The sequence below is a fragment of the Oncorhynchus tshawytscha genome, linkage group LG20 (genome assembly GCF_018296145.1).
Source record: "Oncorhynchus tshawytscha isolate Ot180627B linkage group LG20, Otsh_v2.0, whole genome shotgun sequence".
NCBI lineage: Eukaryota > Metazoa > Chordata > Actinopteri > Salmoniformes > Salmonidae > Oncorhynchus > Oncorhynchus tshawytscha.
The window spans coordinates 28,884,227-28,897,290 of NC_056448.1; positions in this window are offsets into that span (position 1 = coordinate 28,884,227).

The window sequence follows — 13,064 nt, forward strand, 5'->3', positions numbered from 1 at the left end:
CACATTGGCTGTATCCCCTCTATCACTACATTAGCCAGCTTAATAACGAACCCATTGGGCCATTGATATAGTAGCGTTATTAGTCATTTCCAAAGATCTACTTGGCCTTAGCATCTCCAGTTAGAGGCCAGTTGAGAGAGGCAGCCCTGGTAAAAAGAGAGGTTAACTGTGGGTATAATTGTGCTGAGCACCAGCTCCAGTGGGAAAAAGTGATTTGTTTAAACAGCCAGGGAGTCGTTAGGTAGCCAGCCATGCCTCCCAGACTCTAAAGCTTTTCTAACCTCGTTAGTAATCTCTAATTCTTTCTCTCTGCGCCATCATTAAACCTTTCTTACAGGCTCTGGGCTGGGAATGGAATTGGATTGGATGTGTTGAGCAAACAAACCATAAATTACACCCTGCTCACTTACTAGTGTAGGTGGCCTGAATGACTATACACTGTACAGGCTTTTGTTCCAGCCCAGTATGAACACACCAGATTCAATTAAGCAAGGGGAATCTTAGCACACGCTCAGACAACACAGACTCAGACATACACATTACTACATCACCTCCAGCATGGGCAGCCTGACAGCTGGGTCACAGCTGATCGCGGGGGTACACAATGTGACATGACCCATGTGGAAGAGTGTGGTGCAGTACAACACATCCCAACATGCCGCCAGACAGACAGGGCTGTCATCAGCTCAATTTTCCAGCCTCACCATGCAGCAGGCGTGTGCGTGTGTGTTTGGCACAGGGAGGGGCAGAGCACAGGCTAACATGACAAGCTGAAATGAGGACCATTCATATTCTGCTGCATCAGTGGACCTGAGTCAATATTTCCCCTCAGAGCCTCCCTTTGCCTCCAGATGAATGAATAGACAGACTAGTATTTGAGCAGCTGACAGACAGCAAGGGAAAGCGGGAAGAGACAGAGATGGTAAGAAAGTTGCTTTTAATAACAAACTCAATTAACTTGTTTCTCGTGGAAGAAAACAGATGTACTGTAATTCAGTTGAGTCTCAGTAATGTGTAAAACTTCATCAGATGAATGAAAGTTCATAATGTGCATCATAAAATGAATGCAAATTTTGTTCAATGATTCTGCCCACTAACTGAATCCGATCAACGTAGCAGAGAGACAGAGAGAGAGAGAGAGATGTCCCTCTGTCATCCTGTCACAGCACTACTCCCCCTTGCTGTCCGTCAGCTATCAGAGGACGAGTGACGAGTGACAGCCTCCGTGACACACACATGTTGGTCCCATGTTTCACACACAGGATGCATGGAAGGAAATGCCAGGTCCTGCAAGCAGACACAGAGAGCGATAGAGGAGAGGCTGTGTCGTAAATCTGCTGTTGTGACTTTGGCAATGGCTATTAAAGATAATTTACTGATTAATTACTGGAATAATTAATGTATGTAATTTATTGTAATTAAACTTGGTTATCCTATCCAAATTAATCAAAGGTTGTGCACCATCAAGTTTTAAAAAAATATAGAGATCCCTTGAATGAACTCTGTCCCTAGTTATCATTAACCGTTATACCAATCCTATATTAACAATAGTCTTAATCAACAGTCAATTACTATATTCTCATTGTGAAAGTCGTCGAGCTCAGAAACTTCAAGGACCCAGTCACTTGCAAATGAACTCAAGGCCACAAATTCATTTTTAAGGTTTTATTTACTAGACTAAATAAGTTGGAAAATGAGGTAGTTAACAGAGTATGGCAGAACAGAGTAAGGCAGGGTCCAGGCAAACAGAATACAACACAATCATTGAAGTGAGAATCTCCACAGGCCAACATAAATGAACTTCTGTACTTGAACTGAGCAAATACGACAGTACATACATTCACCATACTTTTGAGGATGACATGGTCTTATCAACTGATAGTCGTCACCATTGTGGAATTATAGGTTCATCCACCAAGAGTTGCCAGTGGCTAGGCTATCAGTTCACATCCGAAAGTGGACAATGCCTTAACAGTATTAATTATGATATCGAATTAAGACTAACAGTCTTACAATAATCTGTTACTGCCACCACTTTTACACAGACAGCGTCACAAAAAAGGAAAATGCAACAAGGTATTTACGTGGATTTGAGTGTCGTCTTGTTCAGTCGAGTTTCTGTTATGATGCAGTGGGACACAGGGAAAAGGTCTGTGGTCCTGGCGTTTGGAGCTTTCAGTCAAAGAAGGCCCTCATAGAAGCTCAAACATAGGCTCTCTCAGTTCAGTTCTCAGTTCGTTCAGTTCAACAAGATAAAGTTTGTTAAGATACTGGGGTGTAATATAATGTTGGTACGGATTGCCTTTGGGAGCGATGAAGACTCAACGGTTCCTCTCAGGCGAATCTTCTGTTTGAATAGGATGGTGCAAATCAAAGTTGCGTAGGTTTCTCGCAGCGATGTTTTGGTTTCCAAGGAGATGGATCATTGAATCTTCAAGGCATGGCCAACACCTCACAAAGATCTGATTTGATTTCTGGTTAGTAAGTCCTCTTATTTAAAATCAGAATCACAGAAGGCAGGGTCTAACGGCCCAGTTATGCAAAGATTTGGCATATCCATTTTCATAGGCGATAAACAGTTAATCATAAGTTTTCACAAAATACCAAAAAGTGTTTTTGAATGTGAGAACTATCTCTAGGATGAGGTACATAGTCTGAGGAGGCAAATGTGACCTTTTTTGCTCTTGCCATTTTCTCCTTGTTAATTAAGAAGAGTGAGGAAAAAAGCGTTCTTTTGTTGGAACAGAGCTGTGGCGCCTCTCGGATGACCTCCCTCCCTTAATACATGTAAGTTGTAAAAGGGGTCTGCTGACTGTCTCCTGACAACCAGCCTCGCATTCAGAGTCATAACAGGATTGTGGGAAGAGCAGTTTGTTTGTTCTGTGATGGGTTGAAAGGGGGCGCTGTGAATTACAGAATCTGTGAAGCCTGGCATGAAATGTCCCGCTCTGTCCACTCATGGGTTTACAATACAACACTGTCTTGCCTACTACTTACTAAAACAACATACTGTGTCCTAATCATAGGCTACTACATACTATTAAGAAACTACTGTTTATTAAAAATGTCTTCTGTAAGAAACAAATCTGAACATAATAGGCTCATACGTCTAATCCACAATTCCATTGCAACCCGTCATTTGTTCGTTTTGGTATAGTGCGTCTCTTATCTGATTATTACCTGTTGACAAATGTTGGTCTGGAAAGACGGTTCTCTTCCTCCATAGTGTGCAGTGAATTCTACAAGATGAAAAGCCGAAAAGAGTCTGATATCCTGGTGTTTAAAGCATGCACAATTTCCAGTGTCGGGGCAATGTTAGTAAGGTAACTGAGCTAAACGACTACCGCCCCGTAGCACTCACTTCCGTCATCATGAAGTGCTTTGAGAGACTAGTCAAGGACCATATCACCTCCACCCTACCTGACACCCTAGACCCACTCCAATTTGCTTACCGCCCAAATAGGTCCACAGACGATGCAATCTCAACCACACTGCACACTGCCCTAACCCATCTGGACAAGAGGAATACCTATGTGAGAATGCTGTTCATCGACTACAGCTCGGCATTTAACACCATAGTGCCCTCCAAGCTCGTCATCAAGCTCGAGACCCTGGGTCTCGACCCCGCCCTGTGCAACTGGGTACTGGACTTCCTGACGGGCCGCCCCCAGGTGGTGAGGGTAGGCAACAACATCTCCACCCCGCTGATCCTCAACACTGGGGCCCCACAAGGGTGCGTTCTGAGCCCTCTCCTGTACTCCCTGTTCACCCACGACTGCGTGGCCACGCACGCCTCCAACTCAATCATCAAGTTTGCGGACGACACAACAGTGGTAGGCTTGATTACCAACAACGACGAGATGGCCTACAGGGAGGAGGTGAGGGCCCTCGGAGTGTGGTGTCAGGAAAATAACCTCACACTCAACGTCAACAAAACTAAGGAGATGATTGTGGACTTCAGGAAACAGCAGAGGGAACACCCCCCTATCCACATCGATGGAACAGTCGTGGAGAGGGTAGTAAGTTTTAAGTTCCACGGCCTACACATCACAGACAAACTGAATTGGTCCACCCACACAGACAGCATCATGAAGAAGGCGCAGCAGCGCCTCTTCAACCTCAGGAGGCTGAAGAAATTTGGCTTGTCACCAAAAGAACTCACAAACTTCTACAGATGCACAATCGAGAGCATCCTGTCGGGCTGTATAACCGCCTGGTACGGCAACTGCTCCGCCCACAACCTTAAGGCTCTCCAGAGGGTAGTGAGGTCTGGACAACGCATCACCGGGGGCAAACTACCTGCCCTCCAGGACACCTACACCACCCGATGTCACAGGAAGGCCATAAAGATCATCAAGGACAGCAACCACCCGAGCCACTGCCTGTTCACCCCGCTATCATCCAGAAGGCGAGGTCAGTACAGGTGCATCAAAGCTGGGACCGAGAGACTGAAAAACAGCTTCTATCTCAAGGCCATCAGACTGTTAAACAGCCACCACTAACATTGAGTGGCTGCTGCCAACACACTGACTCAACTCCAGCCACTTTAATAATGGGAATTGATGGGAATTGATGTAAAATATATCACTAGCCACTTTAAACAATGCTACCTAAAATAATGTTTACATACCCTACATTATTCATCTCATATGTATACGTATATACTGTACTCTATATCATCTACTGCATCCTTATGTAATACATGTATCACTAGCCACTTTAACTATGCCACTTTGTTTACATACTCATCTCATATGTATATACTGCACTCAATACCATCTACTGTATCTTGCCTATGCCGCTCTGTACCATCACTCATTCATATATCTTTATGTACATATTCTTTATCCCCTTACACTTGTGTCTATAAGGTAGTAGTTTTGGAATTGTTAGCTAGATTACTTGTTGGTTATTACTGCATTCTCGGAACTAGAAGCACAAGCATTTCGCTACACTCGCACTAACATCTGCTAACCATGTGTATGTGACAAATAAAATTGGATTTGATTTGATTTGATTTGATTTAATAGCAGGGGTTACTTTGGTGATATTGGATATCATGTGCCGAGGGCATTGATGTTAAAACGACTACACAGTGTTGAGTTACCTCAAGATGAGGTAAAACTGATTAAGGCCACCACACGTATATACAGTGCCTTGCGAAAGTATTCGGCCCCCTTGAACTTTGCGACCTTTTGCCACATTTCAGGATTCAAACATAAAGATATAAAACTGTATTTTTTTGTGAAGAATCAACAACAAGTGGGACACAATCATGAAGTGGAACAACATTTATGGATATTTCAAACTTTTTAACAAATCAAAAACTGAAAAATTAGGCGTGCAAAATTATTCAGCCCCCTTAAGTTAATACTTTGTAGCGCCACCTTTTGCTGCGATTACAGCTGTAAGTCGCTTGGGGTATGTCTCTATCAGTTTTGCACATCGAGAGACTGACATTTTTTCCCATTCCTCCTTGCAAAACAGCTCGAGCTCAGTGAGGTTGGATGGAGAGCATTTGTGAACAGCAGTTTTCAGTTCTTTCCACAGATTCTCGATTGGATTCAGGTCTGGACTTTGACTTGGCCATTCTAACACCTGGATATGTTTATTTTTGAACCATTCCATTGTAGATTTTGCTTTATGTTTTGGATCATTGTCTTGTTGGAAGACAAATCTCCGTCCCAGTCTCAGGTCTTTTGCAGACTCCATCAGGTTTTCTTCCAGAATGGTCCTGTATTTGGCTCCATCCATCTTCCCATCAATTTTAACCATCTTCCCTGTCCCTGCTGAAGAAAAGCAGGCCCAAACCATGATGCTGCCACCACTATGTTTGACAGTGGGGATGGTGTGTTCAGGGTGATGATCTGTGTTGCTTTTACGCCAAACATAACGTTTTGCATTGTTGCCAAAAAGTTCAATTTTGGTTTCATCTGACCAGAGCACCTTCTTCCACATGTTTGGTGTGTCTCCCAGGTGGCTAGTGGCAAACTTTAAACAACAGTTTTTATGGATATCTTTAAGAAATGGCTTTCTTCTTGCCACTCTTCCATAAAGGCCAGATTTGTGCAATATACGACTGATTGTTGTCCTATGGACAGAGTCTCCCACCTCAGCTGTAGATCTCTGCAGTTCATCCAGAGTGATCATGGGCCTCTTGGCTGCATCTCTGATCAGTCTTCTCCTTGTATGAGCTGAAAGTTTAGAGGGACGGCCAGGTCTTGGTAGATTTGCAGTGGTCTGATACTCCTTCCATTTCAATATTATCGCTTGCACAGTGCTCCTTGGGATGTTTAAAGCTTGGGAAATCTTTCTGTATCCAAATCCGGCTTTAAACTTCTTCACAACAGTATCTCGGACCTGCCTGGTGTGTTCCTTGTTCTTCATGATGCTCTCTGCGCTTTTAACGGACCTCTGAGACTATCACAGTGCAGGTGCATTTATACGGAGACTTGATTACACACAGGTGGATTGTATTTATCATCATTAGTCATTTAGGTCAACATTGGATCATTCAGAATCCTCACTGAACTTCTGGAGAGAGTTTGCTGCACTGAAAGTAAAGGGGCTGAATAATTTTGCACGCCCAATTTTTCAGTTTTTGATTTGTTAAAAAAGTTTGAAATATCCAATAAATGTCGTTCCACTTCATGATTGTGTCCCACTTGTTGTTGATTCTTCACAAAAAAATACAGTTTTATAACTTTATGTTTGAAGCCTGAAATGTGGCAAAAGGTCGCTAAGTTCAAAGGGGCCGAATACTTTCGCAAGGCACTGTAGATATCATTCTGACACCAAACTGATACAAAATGACACCAAACCCACTTTTTCCAACTTGTTTAGCTGCCAACTGTCAGGCCCGAAATTCACAGCGCCTTCTGTTTAAACCATAATAAAAACATAAAATACGTAGTTACATTCTAGCTGCGGGTCCAGTTTTGACATTATGTGTAGGCCTAGTTGAGGCAACCCTGAACCCCGAGTTTCGGCTTGATAGGTCATTCGGAGCCCGAGCAGCGGGTCCTTGAATGAACTATCGGACAGAAACGTTAGGGTCCATCTCTATGGGCTGAGGCAGTTTCAATGCACCTAGTATTGAGACTCTGGGACTTTTGTAAATGTCGTAATTTTCGTGATGGTCAAAATGAAGGTTGCCTAATAGCCAGGTAATGGCTCACATCAACACCAATATCCCAGAAACCCTAGACCCACTCCAATTTGCATACCACCCAAACAGATCTACAGATGATGCAATGTCTATTGCACTCCACACTGCCCTTTCCCACCTGGACAAAAGGAACACGTATGTGAGAATGCTATTCATTGACTACAGCTCAGCATTCAACACTATAGTACCCTCAAAGCTCATCACTAAGCTAAGGATCTGGGACTTAACACCTCCCTCTGCAACTGGATCCTGGACTTCCTGACAGGCCGCCCCCAGGTGGTAAGGGTAGGTAGCAACACATCTGCCATGCTGATCCTCAACACTGGAGCTCCCCAGGAGTGTGTGCTCAGTCCCCTCCTGTACTCCCTGTTCACCCACGACTGCATGGTCAGGCACGACTCCAACACCATCATTAAGTTTGCAGACGACACAGCAGTGGTAGGGCTGATCACAGACAATGACAAGACAGCCTATAGGGAGGAGGTCAGAGACCTGGCTGGGTGGTGCCAGAATAACAACCTCTCCCTCAACATGATCATGACTAAGGAGATGATTGTGGACTACAGGAAAAGGAGGACCGAGCATGCCCCCATTCTCATCGATGGGGCTGTTGTGGAGCAGGTTGAGAGCTTCAAGTTCCTTGGTGTCCGCATCAACAACAAACTACAATGGTCCAAACACACCAAGACAGTCGTGAAGAGGGCATGACAAAGCCTATTCCCCCTCAGGAAACTAAAAAGATTTGGCATGGGTCCTGAGATCCTCAAAAGGTTCTACAGCTGCAACATCGAGAGCACTGGTTGCATCACTGCCTGGTATGGCAACTGCTCAACTCTGACCGCAAGGCACTACTGGCACTACTGAGGGATGTACTGTGCATACGGCACAGTACATCACTGGGGCTAAGCTGCCTGCCATCCAGGACCTCTACACCAGGCGGTGTCAGACGAAGACCCTAAAAATTGTCAAAGACCCCAGCCACCCCGACTGGTCTCTCTACTACTGCATGGCAAGCGGCACCGGAGTGCCAAGTCTAGGACAAAAAAGCTTCTCAACAGTTTTTACCCCCAAGCCATAAGACTCCTGAACATGTAATCAAATGGCTACCCGGACTATTTGTATTGTGTCACGTTAACCATGTCTACATGTACATACTACCTCAATCAGCCTGACTAACCGGTGTCTGTATGTAGCCTCGCTACTTTTATAGCCTCGCTACTGTATATAGCCTGTCTTTTTACTGTTGTTTTATTTCTTTACTTACCTATTGTTCACCTAATACCTTTTTTGCACTATTGGTTCGAGCCTGTAAGTTAGCATTTCACTGTAAGGTACATGTTGTATTTGGCGCATGTGACAAATACACTTTGATTTGATTTGATCTCTCTATCTGCGTCTCTCTTGCTGAGCTCTACTGAGTGTTTGATATCCTGAACCTTCTTCAGGATCTCTTCTGCCTCTGTCTTCCCCCGTTTAACATTTTTCTTTCCATACTCTAGTGATTTGTTTTCATGGACAAGACACAAACACACGTCTGGTCAGTCCGACAGAACAGTTCCAGAGAGGTTGCTCCCGACACATCCTGTCTTCAAGGTTCTCCGCAGGGTCATTCAGCTTGTGTCTGACGCTCTGATGAGACTGCAGGTGAGACACAGAATGAAATCAGACACTCCAGGCAGGATTTCAGGGCCTTAAGCTTTTTCCCAGTGCAGATATCACAGGCCACTTCTCCAGGTTTGGCAGGACATTGGTCTGGACTGCTGGTGTCTTTAACCAACTTACTGAACTGAGCAGCCATCTCAGAAATAAAAGTATTTACGTGAAGATCAAGTCTTCTGTAGAATTTCTCCTTACACTTTGGACACTGGCACAGGTCAGTGGTATCCCAGTACCAGCTAATACATGTGGCATGATGGCATTTAAATAGATCTGGGAACAGGCTATTGCTCTCAATAGTTTCCACTCTAGAGTTGTTGAGATAGCATTATAATACTAGCCAATGTTGCTTACAGTTTCACCATCAGACAGGAAATCACCTTGATACAGTCATCATGAAAACAGACATGAACACAGTAGTTAATCAGTTCATCTTTACCTGTCCAGGTAAATCTCTCTACTCACCTGTATCAGTGTGACTGACTGTTTTCACTGATCTTTCTATTTGTAGTATCACATGAGGCCCAGCAACTCTGTATGTAATTGTTTGAGAAAGATTGCTGAACAGTCGTAGGAACTCTGTTTTTGTGCAGACTATACTACCTGTCTGTCTCTCCACCTGAGTTTCACTTCAACAGTGACATTGACATGCTCCTCCCTACCCTGTTCTTCCTGGTAGAGTTAACCCTTTACATGGCTGAACTCACTCTGACAGGATATTTTACTGTAAAGATGGAATCTTCTTACCTATTATCCTATTCATTTGACTTACTTCTAACAGCTCTCCTCGTGTTAAAAGGCAATTTAATTCAAAAGTTAAAATGTGAGGTTTCGTTTTTGATTACCTTCTGTAAACTAGAACAGTAAACCTGATGACGTCACAGGGTTATAACCACTCCCCATAGCAACCTTTTTGGGGTTTATTGCATGCTTTCACTCAGACAATGAACACCCCTTCAAATGAGTGGATTTGGCTATTTCAGCCACACCCGTTGCTGACAGGTGTATACAATCAAGCAGACAGCCGTGCAATCTCCATAGACAAACATTGTCAATAGAATGGCCTTACTGAAGAGCTCACCGACTATCAACATTTCTAACAAGTCAGTTCGGCCGAGCAGCCACACACAAGCCTAAGATCGCTATGCGCAATGTCAAGCGTCGACTGGAGTGGTGTAAAGCTCGCCGCCATTAAACTCTGGAGCAGTGGAAACACGTTCTCTGGAGTGATTGATCACGCTTTAACCATCTGACAGTCCGATGGACTAATCTGGGTTTGTCGGTTCAGACCCCTTAGCCTTTTACACATTTTATTCTAAAATGGATTCAACCATTTTCCCCTTCATCAATCTACACAATACTCCATAATGACAAAGAAAAAACAGGTTTTTAGAAATGTTTGCTAAATTATTAAAGATTAAAAACTGAAATAGCACATTTACATACGTATTCAGACTCTTTACTCAGTACTTTGTTGAAGCACCTTTGGCAGTGATTGCAGCCTCGAAGCTTCTTGGGTATGACGCTACAAGCTTGGCACACCTGTATTTTCTTTATTTTTACTATTTTCTTAGTTCACTGAATTCTTTATGAGAGGATTACAGAAGGACACACACTGATGTTAGTCCATCTGACAACCAAGTGCTGATTTATGAGTCCAATTCCCTCAAACAGACACAGCCAGCAGCCACTACAGTGAGTGTGTGATTGAGTGAGTGAGTGTGTTGTACTCCCCTCGTGATTGATTATCCTGTCCGTCTTGTCTGTGATATTTTTTAAATGTAATCTCTCTCAACATGAAGAATGTGAGGCTGTAGAGAAAACAAACCCCTTGGCATGTTTGTGTGCAACCAACTGTGTTGAACCCAGGTTGTCTGCACACCACAATAATGTGTCGGCTCACTGAGCTAAAGCTCTGGGAGCTAACACAAGTTTTTAGGTCTCAGGCAAGGTTACTCATCATGCAAACTGTGTTCAACAACCTACCTGCCTCTTCATATCCCTACTCTGCCTGTCTGTGTCCTGTCCTACTACAACAGAACAGCCTCATTCATCATCAGGATTCATAAACAGTCAGAGGCGTCATGCCCATAGGGGGAACAGGGGCATGTGCCCCCTCAGACATGTCCTGTTATTAAAAAAAAATCCCTGAAATACTACTAGCCATCTAGCAATTTGGCTTTAGCTAGCCCAGATAGGTTCCCAAACTCCCAACCAGAACTAGCCACCAAGAAACCATTTCAGGCTATCAATCAAGTTAGAGTAGCTAGTTTGTCTAGCTATCTTAGCTGGCATGCCTGCTGGCAAGGTTGGTAGACTTTATAAAAGCAAGCAATAGCTAAATATACTGAATAAGACTCACATTCCTTTCAATATTTTACACAGATTTTAGCAGAGATGCAGAGAAACATATGTTGTTTATTTTTTTTAAAGAACCACCATTCAGGAAGATACAGACAGCTCAAAAGGTCATATGCTGAATTTTAAAAATATTTTTCACAAAGAATTAAGCATAATGATTGTGGCTCTAGATTGCAGGAAAAATCTGTTTTTTGTGTTTAAAAAATGCAAAATTCTTAAACTTACAGACCCCCTCCAGACCACCCCCCAGCCATCCTCACGTACTTTGTGTCCCTTCCGATTTTTGCATGATTCCCCTGTAACACGTTTATGAGGACCAGATGTTAGCTTTACGACACCTCTGTCAAGTCGTGTTTTATCGCCATTGCCCTGAAACATGAGGGGTGGGTGGGGGGTATTGGGTCAAAGCCTCTATCTGCAGTGTTTAATCAGTTACTGGAACACTCTCACAAAAAAAGAGAAGAGCTGCTGGCAGAACTCCCCACTCCTGTTAAAGAGCCCCAGCCATCAAACCCCACTAATGAACCTTTTACTGCATTGGGCTAAATCAGGGTCACACAGAGTGATTATTGGTAGTCCTAAACAAATCTACCTTGAAACAAAGTATACACCTCACACACACGGTTATGGGCTTAAAAAAAGAAGACACCTGTACCATGTCATATACTGTATATACGCCATACTATGTGTAGAGTATGGCGCCGACAGAGATGGTCGCCTAGCTTCGAGTTCTTAGGAAACTATGCAGTATTTTGTTTTTTTAATGTACTATTTTTACATTGTTATCCCAGGAAATCTTGAGTGTTATTACATACAGCTGGGAAGAACTATTGTAAGAGCAATGTCAACTTAACAACATTATGACCAGTGTCATGACATTGGCCTGGGGTAGGGTTTATGACAGTCATAAATACCTCTTCCCCCCTTTTTCCTCTCTCTACCCTACTGATGTGACATTTGAAAACCCCTTGGTTAACATAGAGATTCTGGGAACATCAGAAGGTTGGGGGAAATGAACTATATTCTGGTAATCCGACCAATTGAACATATACGGAGGTACTTACTCAATATGATGTCAGTTCGGTTGTCATCTGGGACATTCTCATCAATAATAGGATGACATAAACTCTACAGTGGAAAGTCTACACATCAGAGTTATCGGATTCACATGGAATTGTTGTTCAATTTAAATGTTTGAATATAAAATTATTGGTGAAAAGATTAATCTTTCAAATGAGAGATTTGGGTTATCATAAGGTTAGGGCTCTGCTTAATCAGTGGCCCGCCCCTGTGAAGAGACATGGGTTATAAAACTTTTCAAACACACCCTTCTCGCTCCACTATATAAAGCCTTGACGAAAATGTAACCTCCTGTTCCAAGTACGTGAGGTCTGCAGCCTCTGCGTTAAAAGGACTAACATGTCAACTACAGAACTAAGCAAACCTCAGCATGAGCTTTGGTTGTGAATGCTATGAACTTTGAACTCTTATTCACTACAGAAGTGTTACCTCCTAGCCATTGAGTTAGCCCCAGCGGCTGCAAACGCGGGCTAGGAAAGAACAGACAGAGTATCCCGTCTACCACACAATGACGTTACTACAACGTAACCAATTGACCACCAGAGACATTCTTCAAAGGACAAAGGACTCGGTTGGACAACACAGCCTTCCATCTACCACCAACCTACCGAAGCGCAGCTCAGAGTAAATATTAATTGCATTTTCCTTTTCCAAATGGGTGGTAATTTAGAATGCAGAAGATACTGTATTTACGATAGCACAGCTTCTCCCTTTGTCCCCCAGTCTTCCCGCTCTTTCACTCAAACCCAGCCCCTTTTCTTTTGTGTAACCAGCTGTCATATCTGTTCCGCCCGCTAGG